The sequence below is a fragment of the Aotus nancymaae genome, unplaced genomic scaffold (assembly GCF_030222135.1).
Source record: "Aotus nancymaae isolate 86718 unplaced genomic scaffold, 86718_ANA_hifiasm-v0.15.2.pri h1tg000022l_1, whole genome shotgun sequence".
In the NCBI taxonomy this organism is placed as follows: domain Eukaryota; kingdom Metazoa; phylum Chordata; class Mammalia; order Primates; family Aotidae; genus Aotus; species Aotus nancymaae.
In genome coordinates, this window is record NW_026988435.1 from 48,240,500 (window position 1) to 48,256,739 (window position 16,240).

Below are 16,240 nucleotides of genomic sequence, written 5' to 3' on the forward strand. Positions count from 1 at the left end.
CTCTGCAAAGCCTACAGAAGGACACCGCCCTGCAGACCAGACACTCTGCAAAGCCTTCAGAAGGACACCGCCCTGCAGACCAGACACTCTCCAAAGCCTTCAGAAGGCTCTTCTTGTTGACAGGAGCCAGCACCTACCAGTAACCAGAAAGCCTCAAGCCCTGGTGCTGGCTTCTCTGCCACTCTTGGACCCATGAGCCCTGGTTGTGGATCGGCGAAACAGGGCTGCCCCCTGGGGCCTTGCTCTCCAGTGTTGACAGAGGTGTCATGTGGGAAAGGCTTGCAGAGGGAGGGGATTGAGGGCAGGGGTGTGGACTTCCCCCATTCCCACACCCTTCCCACTGACTGCCAATACTCAGCCTCACCCTGCAGTCCTGCCTTGCGGGCCGTTCCCCAGGGAGATTCATGGAACTCTCTCACCTTCCTGCAGTCTCTGATCTGCCAACCAAAATGGGACCGTGGAAGATTTCAATCCATCCAGAGGTTTATTTTCCTAAGGTTGAGGACTCGCCAGGGAAAAAGACAGAAGTTATTGTAGGACCTGTGGCCTGGGCTTTCTCCAAAGAGAGCTTTGAGGACTTTTGAGCAGAGGAAGACATGAGTGTGTTTTGGGCTGGGTGGAGGCGTGACGGCTTTTGGTCTCGTCTTAGTCCTGTACCTGCGAAGATAAACTGTTTATTTACACTGGCAGGGTGAGATTCAGCAGGACACTGCCTTAGGGCACAGACTTTGGGGCCCAGAGGGCATTTCCTTGTGGGCAGCTGGTGAGGGAGACCCCTGGGGAGACTCATGGCCTTCTGTCTGCAGCCATCTGCTTAGGACCGAAAGGAAGGCTGCCTTTGTGTGACTTTGTTCCCAAGCTGAACTCTTCGTCATAGTGGGTTTGGGGTCCTGAGATTTTATTTTCCTTCCACAGTTCTCAAGTCCTCCTTCAGTGAGGTCTTCCTGATGGATGCTGATATGCTTTGGCTGTGTCCCCACCCAAATCTCATCTTGAAGTATAACTCCCACAGTTCCTACATGTCCTGGGTGGGACCAAGTGGGAAGTAATTGAATCGCGGGGGCTGTTCTCGTGATAGTAACTCTCACGATATCTGATGGTTTTCTAAACCAGAGTTCCCCTGCACATGCTCTCCTTGCCTGCCGCCATGTAAGACGTTCCTTTGCTCTTCCTGCATCTTCGCCATGATTGTGAGGCCTCCCCAGCCACGTGGAACTGTGAATCCATGAAACCTCTTTCCTCTGTAAATTACACAGTCTCGGGTATGTCTTTATTAGCAGCGTGAGAACAGATGAATATAGACGCCAGCCCTGTCCTCTGCCGCCAAGTCCTGTCTGCTCCTTTGCTGGTGTTGCCGCCCTTGGGACGTGAGCTCTGTGAACGCCTGGCACTGTGCTGCAGTATCAGCAGGCGCCTGACCAGCAGCAGCTGGGCCGGGAGGGGCCAGCAGCAGAGGTGGTTCTCCGAGAGGGAACTGCATCCCAGGGGGTCCCCCTGCATGGCCCTGTGCCAGAAGTGGGGATGAACACGTTCCACACTCTCCCCTATTTACTGCTTCAGAGCCCTGGGGAGGAGAACTCCCAGGTTGCCCAGGAAACTCCACGGTGGCCGTTGGGACCCTGGACAGCTGGCCTCCCACTGGCTGCCAGCCTCACCCTGGCTCCTGCCTCTGCCCAGGGAAGGCCAGTCCTAAAACGCAACGTCTCCCCTGCTGGAGAAACCGCCCTGGGGCAGACTCCACACCCGGCTGGGCACCTCCCTCTCCAGGGCCTGTTCCAGCACCGAGTGGGCCTTCGGGGATCATGCACCGTGAGCAGCACAGACCTGGACTCCAGGTGAGGGCACGTCGCCTGCCAGGCCTGGTCTTCACACCTGGGTCACAGAGACTCTTCAGCTGAGGAAGCAGGGCAGGCGGCCCCTTCCTTTACCTCCTGCACGTGGGAAGGGAAGCTGCTCCTGGGGAGCACAGAGAGCCGCTTCGCAAACCACAGCAGCTGTGCACAGGAAGGGGCCTCAGGGACCAGCCAGCCCGGGGATGCCCTGTGCCCCCATGCCCTAACAAATGCACCCAGAAGTCAAGCACTGGAGTGTCCTTGGCACCTGGTTCGGAAGGTTCTGGCCATCGTGGATGGGGTCTGCCCTCCCGGGCTGCTGGTGGGTGGCCAAAAGCTCTAGCGTGCAGCTTCGGGAAGACCAGAGCCAAGGCCGGGCGCCCCTCCAGCCGACGGCCGGGCTGCGCCCTGGGCAGCTTCTCCTTCCCGTGACTCCAACTCCCAGGGTATGTGGGTGCCCTTCTGTGTCCTGGCGGTTTTAGAGAAAGGAATGAAGCAGCTGTATTCACATACATGGACTCAATTTGGCATTTTCATAGCAACACCATTAGGTCCCTCACTTTATGACGTCGAAAGTTGCCTGTTGCAGGAGTGACCTGGCTGAGAGCAGTTAGGACTGTGCGGCTGACATTTCCACACCACCTTGTTGTCTACGTTGAGCATGCAGTTGGGGCAATAACTCACATGGCCTTTTATCCCCTTTCTACCCAAATGGCTTGAAAACAGAAGGAACCAGGGTTCTGTGGAGAAATGGCAAATTCTGGGTGGGGAAGCACAGATGAGCCTGAGCACGGGGCAGCCCCAAGGCAGGAAACCCGGCACAGGAGGGACACGGAAGCCAGCCTGAAACAGCCTGCCACAGCCAACACCGAAGGTCACGTGATGCTGTGTGAGGGCACAGAGTGAGACAGGCGCGATGGAGACAGCGGGGAGGCGGGCAGCGCTTCCTTACACAGGCGGTTCGCACACGTGCAGCTGTGCCCCTCTGGCTGGCAGCGACCCCTCCCCTGAGCAGTCCCTGAGAGCAGGATGGGTAGAGGAAACAGCCGTGGCGAGTGGTAGCCCCTGGCAGCGACCCCCGTGGAGGTGCAGCACTCACCCTAGGCACAAGTGACTGTGTTCGGCCTCCACCCCAAGGTTGCTGGCAGTGACCCCTCTGAGCGCGGCCACCCTGCACCTCCCCTCACCCTCACTGGACTCTCAGTGGCACGAGCCGGCGGCGGCTCCTCCTGCCCATCCTGGGCCCTGTGGAGGCCCCTTGCCTCCAGTTCCCCTCCTGCCTCTGGGCTGCTCCTTCGCGCCACACCCTCCCTTTACCAGTGCTGGGGCTTGGTGTGCAGCCACCTCCGTACCTTCTCACCTCTGCCAGGACCCCTCTCAGCTGCTGCCCGTTCGGCTTCCTTCTCCCCACTGCACACAGCAGGTGGGAAGGCCACTCGCCCACAGCACCTGCACTGGCCTTGTGTCTGCTTGCAGCCCCCACCTTCCTCCCCGCTGGCAGCCAGGCCCTGCCTGCCTGTTCTGACTGCCTTCCAGCAGGCTGTTTGCCGCTGCCACAGGCCCACCCATGCCAGACCCAGCGCTCAGCGTCCTGTCCTATCCGGCCACTTAGGGCAACAGCCCCTGCCCTTGCTGGCCTGGGTGCCGGCCCCGCAACCCAAGCTTTGGGGCCAGAGCATGCCCTGAGTGATTCTGCCATTGTTCCCCCAATCCGTAACAGCAGCTGTAACAGCCCACACCCAGAGCTGCTTGAGATTAAATTGTCAGGAGTGCTGTTGCGGAGTATTCAGGAGACCGGAGAGACCAGTGGTGAAACAGGATTGTATGAAGGTGGCCGCTGTCTCAGCGGCTCGGCGTCCCAAGGCTGAGCCCAGGAGAAAGAAAATGGGGAACTTTTTACACACCCAGGAGGAGGTAGCAGCTGACAGGTTTACAGAAGCCAGACAAAGAACAGTTAATTAATTTGCAGTGTCTTGTGATGTATGAAGAACAGCATTTTGAGAAACGCATTGTACATTCTTTGGGTGTTATCTTGCCCTGTGACCTTGCAGCTGGTCAGCAAGAAAATGCCTGGGAACTTGCTGAGAATGTGGGGAGAATAGAGAAGGTAGATTTAACAGGGAGTTAGTTAATTTTAAGCAGACCTGGGGGTTGGGTTTTATATTAAACAGCACACAACGCAGCAAAATTTATTATATAGCAACTACAAATTATAAGGTTTTGTTTTTACTATTGTTGCTATTATTTAATTCCCTTCCTCAGTGCCAGACACAGAGCAAGAGTTGTCTTAATGTGGGCCACTGTATCCTCCTCCTCTTCTTCCCCGACCTCTCAGTGTTCATAAGCTCAGTGCTTGCAGACAGGCGCCAAGGGCAGAGCCTGCCCGGAGAGGAATGGACTGGATGGCGCCGGCTGGGCCTGCTTCTCGCGCCGTGCCGAAGCTTCAGTGTGTGCCTCCTTTAGCCCTGAATTTGTAAGTACAGACTCCAAGGAAATAAGAGAGAGACAGAACGGGGTCCACCCAGAGGTCATGGTTTTAGTCTGTTCCTGCTGCTAGAACAAGATACCCAACACTGGGCAATTTACAAATGCAGTCAATGTGTGGCTCACGATTACGGAGGCTGGCAATCCAAGATCCAGCGCCTGGGAAGGGTCAGCCTCTCTGCTTCTGAGACAGCACCTTGAACGCTGCTTCTCCTGGAGGCCACCAACGCTGTGTCCCCATGGTGGATGGGACAGAAGGGCAAAAAGAACCTTGCTAGTTCTCTCGAGCCTTTTTATGAGGCACTGATCTATTTCTGAGAGCAGAGTCCCGTGGCCGAATCACCTGATACCATCGCACTGGGTCTTAAGTTTCAACATAGGAATGGTGAAGGGACATGTACATTTAAATCATAGCAACAATCACTAAGTTATTATTTAATGTAACAATTCAAAATACCTGGAATTGCCAGTTATTGCAATTAGTTGTGTTCTGATGCATAAAAATACACAGAACGGAACACCGTGGGGAATCTGTTCCCTTTTATGTAGACTTAAATATATTAACATAGAAAAATATCTCATATATAATAGCAAGCGAGAAAAATAAGGCAAACATGGTTGGTTACTATTGTTGCTAGAAAGACATAATAACACACACCTGCTCGTCCGAAGTTCGAATTAGGCAGATCTCAAGATGCACATATCAACAGTGATCCTTCTGGATAATGATCATGACTGGTTTTTCTTTTGCATGTGCACATACTCTATTTTTTTCTGTAATGAGCCTCTGATACTGGTGTTATTTTAGTTTCTTTCTTTAATAAGCAATCGGGCTGACTTTGTTGATGAGTAAGACCTGCAGGACTCCACATTCTCTGTCTCTGTGCCTTGGCTGGCATCAGAAAGCTGCAAACTCATTGCCCGGGCCCCAGCAGGAGCCAGCTCGGCCTGTCCCTGATGAAACCTGGCCCTCTTCACAGCCAGTGGCCTCTCTTTGCCTTCACGTTTCACCTCTGCCCGTCATGTGTGCTTTTCTCATTACCGCCTCTGAGTTTTGTGCGACATGGTGGGATCAAAGAAAGAAGTCCCCGGCAGAAGAGAGGGCGACTTTCTCCCGCTCCAGGGCAGCAGTGCGTGGTTTCATGGGTGGAGCAGTGTGCATCCTGAACCCCGCTCTCGGCTCCGAGTGCCCAAGCTGTGGGTCCTGGGCCAGGCCTTTCCACCATACCTGCCCGGGCACAGCTGGCGTCAGGACCACGTTTGAGGCTGCGGCGTGTCCACTCCTCAGCTTTGCACGGGGCTTGCTTGGGGCGCAGACCTAGAACACCTCAGTCACAACAAAGAAGAAAACGAGGAAAGGAGGGAATTTCCAGTTTACGCTATTTCAGGTACCTCCTCCCGGTGAGGAACAGCCTCATCCTGCAGTTGACGAGGACCAGCAAAAGCGTCGCCAGCCAAGCCCAGAGCAGCACCGCTGTCTGCGTAGGGGCCCGCTTTGTGCCCACGCTGCCCACAGCAGGCAGGCGCCAGCAGTAGCAGCGAAAGCCCATGTCTTAGGAGCTGTGCTGGGCTTAGTGCTGGGCCCTGGGGTTTCTGCCCCCACCCACCCGTTCCTGTTCCAGGGGCTTAGCTGCTGCGGCCATGTGTCCTTCAGGCTCACCCGACTGTTGAGTCGTCCCTGTTGGGGGAAGGGGCTGTTGAACTGACAGCGCATGAGTGCTGGGTGCACCCTCCAAGGGCATGAGGGGAGCTGGGCAAAAAGTGGGTCACATGTGCCTGGCCCATGTCACGTGGCTCCTGCCCGAGGCCAACGGGGTGGGCAGCCTCCCTCGGTGGAGAGCAAAGCACCCCTCTCATTTTCCTCCGTTAGCATCTCATCTTCTCTAACCTGGGAGAGTGGCCATCTGTCCGATACCCACATCAAGCCTGATCGTTCCCAGCCTCTTGGAGCTGCTCTGTTCTGAGGTAAGGGATCAAGGCCCCTGGGTGAGCGGTCCGTAGGCAGGACATTGGCTGAGACTGGCTGCAAGGGCAGCCCCAGGCGGCGTGGTGGGCAGTTTGCACTTGGTAGATTGTCGGGAAAATGCCGAGAGGAACCGCATCGTAACGCGTAGCCGTGCACGATGCGTTACGATGAAAAAGCAGAAACTGAGGTTTACAGCCCACTGAGGCGATGAGGCTCCCGTCAGGCCTGCTGTCGAACTAACAGGGTCCTTCCAAGGGTCCAGCAAGTGTTTGTTTGTTACGGGTTGAGTGTTGTTATTTGTGGAAACATAAACGTGCTGTTTTACGGATGTCTGTCAATCAAAGATACTGGGTGTGGTGTGAGAGTGTGATTCTCACCTGTGCAAACACGGGGCCAGACTGTTCAGTCTGATGAGTGCTTTCCACCCCTGCCTCTGTTGGTGATCGCCGGCCTCGGAAGTGAACAGGTGAGCGCGTTCCCGCCACTAGTGTGAGGCACTGTGAGGTCCAGGATCCGAGTGAGACGGGATCATGGGTGCTGCCGATGGATGGAGAGCGTGCACTCCGCAGCCTGGTGCTTGCACTGGGGAAGAACGCGATTCTCTTAACCTAGGGAAGGCCACGGAGCAGGATTCCTGTGTAAGGCGGCCGTCGTGGAAGGCGTAATACATTAAAATGTTCAGAAAACGATTGTGAGTTTTGCGGTTCATAAATGACAACAAAGTTTCTTATTTTTGCCTGTTCTGCAGATGAGCTAAAGTGTCCCTTACTCAGGATGCTACGGTGCATGCATTTTGGCAGTTGTGAGCACAGTACCAAGAGTTTGCCGTGTCTGTGTGGTGTGCCGACCACCACTGCCGTTTTAGACACACTTCCTGCTCCTGTTTGCATTTGCTGGGAAAATGTTCCCAGAAATAGCTTGCCAGAGCCAGAGTCATAATAGAATTTGATTTTAGTGTGTCCTATCAGGGAACTGGTTTCTTCCTTTCAGAGATAAATATTTTAAATGTGTGTTTTAACTGGTTTTCAAGGCAAGTGATCTGTGACCAGGTTCATAGAAATAAATAGAAGCCCTTAGATTCTAAGTTCTTCTACACTGTCGTTGTATGGAATAGCAGTTGAGCCCTTGATAACAAAAAGCAGCTTTTTTTCTCTCCTTGAAAGTAATGCCTTTTGAAAACATTCCGTATTTAGGGTAATACCTGGTTCCTCCCAACCACAGCCTTCAAATGAATCTATCTCATGCAGCATTTCTAAAGGACCGCTTCTTATTCATGGCCAATCTTGAGGAAAGGGAATTTTTCTATCATTTCATTAAGACAGGGTAGAAGAATTCAGTGTTTTTCATATTTATGATTATAAATGCTTCTTTACACTTGGGGAAGGTCCTACTGATTTTGATGCAGTTTTAAATATTGTCAACATTTTCCTGCTCCACCTAATATATGTCCCAAAACTTGGTTTAATGTGAGCAATTAGTCATCTAATGTGGCCGCAAGACAGGGAGATGCTGCGGTAATGACCGTGTAGGCTCACGCTAATAAAATTACAAAATCATAACCCACCCCGGCTGCCTGCAGGGGAGGATGCGGGCTGCTGCCTCCCGGAACAAAGCCTGCACTGCCGGCCCGGTCTCCAGATGTTGATTGTCCCTCGCCTTTATCAGTGGAAGATACCGCTGTTTCCGCAGAAATAACGACGTGCAGCGATGCAGAACTGACAAGGTGATGTCCCCTTTGCACTTCTCAGAAGAACCTCCGTGCCCTGTCCCGTCCACCACTGAGCGTCTCATGCAGCAGCGTCCTCCAGCCCTGGCCAGGGGCTGACGCTCTCCCTCACGCTGGCCTCGTTGCTCTGGGTCTTGATTCATTTGGGAACAGAAAGGGCCCCTCGGTGGAGCTGGGCTCGAGGGTGGTCTTCTGCAAGGGCCCACAGACACCATATGCCTGCTCCGTGTGTGGGCTGTGTGTTGTTACCAGGAGCTGTGGACTCTGCTCAGAAAGCTGGATCCAGTGCATGGCTGGGACCCTGGCACGGCAGGCGACTGTCCCACAGAGGCCTCGGGTAGGCTCGGAGCATACGCCCCCCCACATCCGGAGCCTCCCGGAGAGACATTTCCACCCCAGCTGAAGCAACTGAAGGGACTCGGCCACAGGCCGGATGCTGCGACAGGGTCTCCAGGACCCCAGCATGGACAGGACCATCCGAGGGAAGAGCCTGCAGGCTTGGCCTGTCCCACCGCGCTCCAGCCAGCAGAACAGCAGTGCGCTTCCTTCTCCAAGGCGGGCCACCGTGTTTCAGTAAAATAGGACGTCAGTGGCTCTACATGTGTGACCCCTGGACCCCCCTTGTCATCACCTGAGAACCTTCTGGGCCTGCAGATTCTCAGCTTTCCTCCCCACCAGACCAGCTGCGTCAGGAGCACCAAGGCGGGGCGCAGCTAAGTGTCCACACCTGAAACCCAGGGTCAGGGGAGCAGCCTGTGCTGTCCAGTGAGGCGTCAGCTCAGATACGAACCAGGCAGACCTGTGGCCTAGCAACAGGAATCGTGTGCACTTGGCCAGGTGCACAGGCCAGGGTTCTTACTGCATAGAAATGACACAGGACCTGCCCCTCTACCCCAGTGCTGAGCAAAAGAGAAACTCATGGGAAGTCAGAGGAGAAGGGGCTGTGGAGAAAATGTGGTCCTGCTCATTCATCGTCAAGGTTAGCAGGAACCCAGGACAGAGGCTGGGTGGGAGGGGAGTTGTGGCAGAGGCTGTGGGGCCTCCAGTGGCTCAGGAGAAATGAAGGGTCTGTGTCTCTGCGGCAGGAACCAGCAACAGATGGCCTTAGAGGAGGAGAGGACCTGGCTGGGGAGGGGCCTGGTGGGGGGTGGGGGCGGCTTGGGGGCAACCCCAGAGAGGCTGAAGGCCGTGCAGGCTGGCGGCAGACGCACACAAGCATGGAGCCTGTTCAGAAGCCAGCTGCTCACACCCTCTCCCCTGCCAGAGGCCCCAGACCACTCCCCTCCCCTCCCTGCAGTCACCCTCCCCACCCCAGCCCGCTCTGCTTGTGCACCCTCACATGGAGATGCGTGTATGTGGGGCAGAGGTCACGGACAGTCGTCAGAAACAGAAGGACACAGGGAAGATGGGAACAGGAATCCCATAACACAGAACATGATGGGGCAGGGGTAATTAGCACAGGCGGGACTGGAGGCTGGCGGGAACGGCCTGGGAGGAGGCTGGTTTGGCTTTGCGTTGCCTAAATAATGGTGGTAATTAAATTAATGGGCATGAGCAGACTGTTCAGTGACAGGCGCGGGGTCATCTCGGTATCTATTCGAAAACACTGCTTAGTTCTCTGCCGCGCAGCAAACGTAGCGCCACGGCAGCCAGACGCTGTGTTGCTGTTGAACTTGGTCTTTTTGGGGAGGGTGTCCTAAGCAGAGCCGGCATGGAAGGGAAAGTGGCAGGCAGAAGAAAACGCTGGCACTCAGCAGCCGCCGTGCCGGGTCTGAGGCAGGCCCAGCCTTCGGGACGGCAGCTTCACTCACAGGACAGCGATGGAGCCCCCACAAATCAGTGTGAACGCGCAGCCACCTGGAAATACGTGTGCAGCTGCTAAGAAACACAGAACATGGATGATCCGAAAAGACACAGGACCTGGGCGGGTCCTTGGCGCACTGGCTGCCTGTGCTCTCTGCACTCGGAAGGTGTGGGCCTTGAAGGTGGCGACTGGGGCGTTATAAATGCAACTGTCCTTCCACAGCCAGCTCTCCTAGGAATCTGCCAGCCAACCCTTGCGTCGTGCACAGACACGTGTTTAGGTGTTTATCAGAGAGAAGGGTGAAGCCGCGTGAGCTCTGGGTGCTGCAGCCATCGTGGAGACAGACGCCCGCCTTTCATAGACACGGGACAGCAAGTCCAGCTGCAGCCACAGAAGACTCGCCCTCCTGCACACAGCATCTGACTTCCTCTGCCCCTCACTGGAAGTGGCCAGTGCCATCCACAGCGGAAGGGGCCGGCAGGGACCAGGCTTGCGACATGGAATTCTGCTGTGTGGTGAGGAAGAGCGATAGCTAGAACCCAGCCCTGTCGCACACACAGTGTGGGTGAGTCTCAGAAATGTTACTTTAACACAACGACGCTGGACACGAACAGGTGCAAGCCAGATGGGGCTGAAGAAGGTGCAGGAGGCTGGCAGGCAGAGGGGCTGGCACCTCACTTGGGGGCGCAGTGACCCCTCTGGAATGAGTGGCCACATGGTAAGTGCCGAGTGGAGATCAAGCCTTCACTTCAGACTCTTGTGCTTCACTGCCTGTTGCTTATGCCTGGGTTTTAAAATTAGGTCACAGAACACCTGGAGTGTGGTGTTTACGCAGAACCAAGTGGGTGCCTCGGAGGAGAGGGCCAGGGACAGGGACTCCTCCCAGTGTGGCACCCAGGGTGCTGGGTCTGTGTCTGCGTGGTTTTCAGAGCCCCGGGGTCTTGTCTGCCTGGTTGCAAGGAAGAGGCCCACACCCTGCTCTGCCCCCCAAAATCTCAGCCTGAGCAGCTTGGCTGGTGTCTGTGTTGCCTTTTTATTTGTTCGTTTTTTTTTTTTTTAATTTTAAATAGAGGATTCTGATGCTGTTAGAGCCAAATCTTTTAAAAGCCACAGTCTGGGTGACCTACACATGTCTGTCTGACTTTCTACAGTTTCAATCGCCACTGAGCCTTAGGGCATCTGGCACTCGCGTGAGGAATCCACACGGGTCTCAGGGTCCCCATGCCTGCCCAGCTCCCTTCCTCAGCCCTTCCCTGGACGCGCCTCCTGGCCACACTTCCAGAAGCACTGTCCCCATCCCCGGTGCACAGTCCCCGTCACCAGAGACCGCAGGGCAGAGCACCGGGATGAACCCGGGAGGCAGGTGTTAGGACGGGGCCGAGATGATGGAGGGAGCCATGGCGGATGTCGCCACCCAGGCCAGGGCTTCCTGCCCTGCGGAAGTGACAGGGCCCCCGCAAGGCCCCCGCAGGGCCGTGGGGTCGGCTCGGGGCAGCTCGGTGGACACTTTTCTCTCAGATCCTACCACAGCAAAGCGCACGTGCTCACTTCTTCCCACTGGCATTCAGTAAGAACAAATTCAAGAGTTCAGACGCCCAAGCCTGAGGTTTATTTTATGGATTTTACCTGTGGGGTGTTTAGGGGTGTGTTTATGAATAAAGTGTGCATTCTGGCAAGTAGAAATACAGACCTTGTCTTTCACCCAACTATCTGTAACTTTGTTCAGCGCAGACACTGAGATACAATAAAAATAAACCAAGCCCATTAAAAATAAATTAGATGAGGCAGGCCGCTGGCAGGTTTTGGGATTAACAGGCCATCAGCAGATTGAAGCCGTGCACAGCGTCGGGATGCTGCTGCCGGAGGATCAGGTCTAATCCGGGAGCATCCGGCTGGGGGTTGGGCAGCGTCTGTATTCGTCACCGCACGAAGGTATGAAGGTTGTGGCCTCTGCTCCCCCCACCAGGCTGCCCCACCCTGGACCCCACCCAGACTCCTTGGGCACCCTGCGGTCATCTTCAGCTCCCCCTCCTCTTCCTTCCTCCTCTTACCCCTGGGTCCCTACTGCGACCCGAGGACAGCAGATGACCCAGGCAGGCGGCCGCTCCCTGGGGCTCGATTGTGCACGTGAGGCTTGGGCTGACTGCGCTCCTGCTTCTCTCGACGTCCACAGGCCGGCCCCCACGCCCGTCCCCACCCTCCTCAGTCACACCGTCAACATGCGTGTGGGCTGCACTCCTCAGCCTGAGGGTGCTATCTGCGCGTACACACACGCATGTGCGCCTCCTCAGGGCCGGGGCAGCTCCACAGCTGGGAGGAGATGGGTGTGGAGACCTCAGTGGGCAGGAGGGCCCCGGGGCCCGTGCCCTCAGCCCCAACCTTGCATGCCACCGCACCCGGCCCCGCGTGGATCCCTGCAGCCCTGATGGCTGAGCTGCGCACACTCCCCGCGGGCAGGGCCCACCGTGGCGCCGTGGCCGCACTGGGGTTTAGCACAGCTGCCTTCGACCCCGCGGTGCCAGGCCCAGCCACTGACTCGCACTGCGCTTCGCCCTGTGATCGGATTTGCTGTAGCTGTTAGTCGCACTTCAGACGTTAGTTTTTCCGTGTGCTTCTCACCTAAGTTGTCCTGACTCCTTTTCTTTCTTTCGTTGCGGTGTCGGTCTGCTCTAACTACTTCTATCATCTATTTAGCTTGTGTCACTCATTGTTATTCCCGTTAAAGTTTTACTCAACATTTATTGTCTTCGGATTTTTTCTTACTCTGTTTTTTTTTTTTTTTTTTTTTTTGAGAGGGAGTTTCGCTCTTGTTGCCCAGGCTGGAGTGCAATGTCTTGATCTCGGCTCACAGCAACCTCCGCCTCCCAGATTCAAGTGATTCTCCTGCCTCAGCCTCCCAAGTAGCTGAAATTACAGGCACGCGCCACCACGCCCAGCTAGATTTGTATTTTTAATAGTAGAGATGGGGTTTCTCCATACTGCTAGGCTGGTCGGGAACTCCTGACCTCAGTAATCCGCCTGCCTTGGCCTCCCAAAGTGCTGGGATTACAGATGTGAGCCACCGCGTCTGGCCTCTTTTGGGAAGATTCTTAATGGTTTTAGTTGCTTCAGCTTATATCTTTTTTAAGGAAATATTTAAATTTTAGCAAGTGCCATTTGTCATATTATTCAAATATTAAGACATTGAAAAAAATGATTTGCTAATCTAATTTTAGCTTCTTTTCCTGTCATAATAGAGTAATCTGTCATCTTACCTGTGATGATGAATGAGTCTCCTAAAAACACTAATTTATGCATCCCAGGGGACCTGCCCGCCCCTTGCACACCCTTCCTCGTGCAGCAGGGAGCCTGGGAGCTGCTTCCCCTCCTCTCCTCCTCCCCTCCTCCCCGGCTCTCCATGGAGACATGTGTGACCGCCACCTGCAGCCTTGTGAGGCCAGGCCCGGCTGGGACCAGCTCTGGTTGGCTGGAAGCTTCTGGGGTCTGAAGTGAAGAGGCCTGGCCCTTCCCATGCACAGCAGGGCTGACTGGGCGGCCTGGGCCAGAGGGTCCAAGCCCACCACTGCCCACCACCTGCCACACAACCATGGGCCAAGCCACTCACTGCCGCCGGCCTCTTTCCCCAGCGCGTGTGTCCAGCTGGCAAGTTTATGAGTAGCATTCCTGTTTCTGTTCCTACCACACTCATCCTATTCTGAAGGCGGAAGCAATGGTGAGTCTTCTTAGGACAGGGAGGTCAGCCCCTTCATGTGCAGAACCCCTGTGGCACATGGCCGGCCTTCACACCCCTGAGGAGACCTGCCAGAAAGAGGGGGACCCCAGGGAAGGCTGTGCAGCCCAGTGCCCGGGAGAGATGGGCACCCCCAGGGAAGGCTGTGCAGTCCAGTGCCTGGGAGAGATGGGCACCCCCAGGGAAGGCTGTGCAGCCCAGTGCCTGGGAGAGATAGGCACCCTCAGGGAAGGCTGTGCATCCCAGTACCCGGGAGAGATGGGCACTCTCGGGGAAGGCCATGTAGTCCAGTACCCAGGAGAGACAGGCACCCCCCAGGAAGGCCATGCAGCCCAGTACCCGGGAGAGATGGGCACCCCCAGGGAAGGCTGTGCATCCCAGTGCCCAGGAGAGATGGGCACGCCCAGGGAAAGCCATGCATCCCAGTACCCGGGAGAGACAGGCACCCCCAGGGAAGATCATGCATCCCAGTGCCCGAGAGAGCCCAACATACCTGGGAAGGCCATGTAGCCAAGTGTCCAGGAAAGATGGGCACCCCCGTGGAAGACCATGCATCCCAGTGCCTGGGAGAGCTGGTGCCCTGTGGCCGGGGCAGGGAAGGGGTTCCACAGAGCTTGCTCCTCCCTCCACCCCCACCCAGAGACCCTCGTGGGAGACGCCTTCTCTTCAGGACCCCAGCGGTGATGCTGCAGAGGCAGCTCCGCGCTTCCTCCCTTGCAGCCTGGCTGGGGTGTGGGGTGTGGAAGAAGCGAGTGGCCCCTTCTCTTCAGTCCCTGCTGGATGCTGCAGTCCCTGAGCCTAACCAGGCCACAAGGTTGCAGAGCCGGCTGAAAGGAGGCAGGGACACTGCCCTCTCCCCAGCCTTGGCACCAGCACTGAGGCTGTGATCTTTCTGGTGGTGCAGTCTCGGACTCTGGGAAGAAGCATCCCCGGACTTGCCTCTCTCTTCAGAGCCCTGGTTCCGTGGAGGGAAGGTGGCTTCCATGCCTGTCTCTGGGAGTTTTTCTTAAGCAGCTCCCAGAAGGTCGCAATGGTGTCTCCTGCTGCAGTGACAGTTCTAGGACGCGGAGAGTCCCAGGCTTCGGAGAACACACCTGGAGCAGCGGCCTCCGTCCCCTCTGGGGAGGGGCTGGGCTCCAATTTGGGGGCCCACAGGAATGAGTGAGCAAACACCCAGAGGGTTGCGAGGGTGTCTGCTGGTGCTGGCGGCAGCTGTGTGCTGTTGCTCCAACACAGTCCGCCTGCACACCCGCACACCCTAAGAGAGCTGGGGAGGGGTGTGGACGAGGATGAGGGCTCTCCTGCGGCGAGGGTCCCTCCTCATTGCGTCCATGCGGACCCTGTGGACCCAGCCTTTTTCTCCATAGCCAGGTAGGCTTTTTTTTTTCCTTAAAAATCTTAGGTGCTGCTCGAGTGATCGGAGCCTTGTTTGCTTCTCAGGCTAGCTGTGCAGCACCCGTTTCATCACGTTTGTCTAAAAAGCATCCATCCCTGGCCCCTCATTCTTCCTACGTTCCTCGGTTACTTCCCATGACCCTTTGCTGTAATGAAAGCTGGAAGGAGAGCCCTGTGCCCTCCCCACCCACTCCCAGAAAAAATGGCAGCAGGGACACAGATTTGAAATCAGGGCCATGCTTTTGTGTTTTAGTGAGCTGTCTTTACCTTCCCTGAGCTGTTTTCTTCCATTCCTGCTGGATTGGATTCGATTTTATTTGATGGTAATGGCTGTGGATGGTACTGAGTGTCCCCTGAGCTTCTGTGGTGGAGCAGGCTGCTCAGTGCCGGGCCCTGGAGCCTGCATCCCAGCTACAGTCCCAGGGCCCCTGCCCTCTGTGTGGTTCTCAGCCTGGTCCCAGCGTCCCTGCCCTCTGTGTGGTTCTCAGCCTGGTCCCAGCGCCCCTGCCCTCTGTGTGGTTCTCAGCCTGGTCCCAGCTGCCCCTGCCCACTGTGTGGTTCTCAGCCTGGTCCCAGCGTCCCTGCCCTCTGTGTGGTTCTCAGCCTGGTCCCAGCGCCCCTGCCCTCTGTGTGGTTCTCAGCCTGGTCCCAGCGCCCCTGCCCTCTGTGTGGTTCTCAGCCTGGTCCCAGCTGCCCTGCGGCTTCTGTGCTTGGAGGGCTCTGGCAAGGGCCGTCTGTGCCTGGCGCTTGGTGAACATTCTATCAGTGTGAAGTGTTGTTTGTAATTGTTTGTATGGTTATTGGGGTTCTCCTTTGATTTATCAATTATGTTGAGAGAATTTGTGATATTATGTTATCCATCCATTCCTAAAATAAACCCCATTAAGATATTGTCTGATTAGTTATCATATATGTTGCTGATTGCATTTGTTCAGATTTGATTCGGAATGTGAGTTGAAATTTCCGTCTAGGTAGAAGCTGGAATTGCTAGGTCACAGCACGTGCCTGGGGTCAGCCTTCCAGGGTGGCACCAAACGGCTTTCCCCAGTGATGCCGGTGAGCGGGGCAGGACGCCTGGTGCCACGTGCTCTCCCACACTTTCTGGGGCAAATTTTGTTGGGCTGTGTCTTAGCATCTGGGGGCCGTGGGGTGTGCACTGTCTCCCTCCTGGCTGATGCACTCCACTGCCTTTTGGATCATGGACTGGCCATGAGCGTGTCCCGGCCATGAGCGTGTCCCTCTGGATGTGCCTGTTCAAGGCCCCTGCCCAGTCCTCTGTGAGTGACACAGGAATACGCTCTGC

At 55.9% G+C, this 16,240-nt stretch overlaps 1 protein-coding gene across 21 annotated transcripts in view; it reads left to right on the top strand.

Annotated features, from left to right (window-relative positions):
• The window catches only part of PCBP3 (poly(rC) binding protein 3), a 290,673-nt gene that overhangs the window by 180,430 nt on the left and 94,003 nt on the right, over positions 1-16,240 (top strand). Inside the window, exons 1-2 of one of the 21 annotated variants that reach the window (XM_064380252.1) lie at positions 3,661-5,704; positions 6,187-6,281. The exons of 18 other annotated variants lie outside the window; for them this stretch is intronic. The gene's annotated coding sequence lies outside the window, so the exon portion shown is untranslated. Of the gene's footprint in view, positions 1-3,660; positions 5,705-6,186; positions 6,282-10,019; positions 10,531-16,240 lie in introns of those variants that run through there. 2 more of the 21 variants (XM_064380250.1, XM_064380253.1) reach the window with 2 other exon arrangements.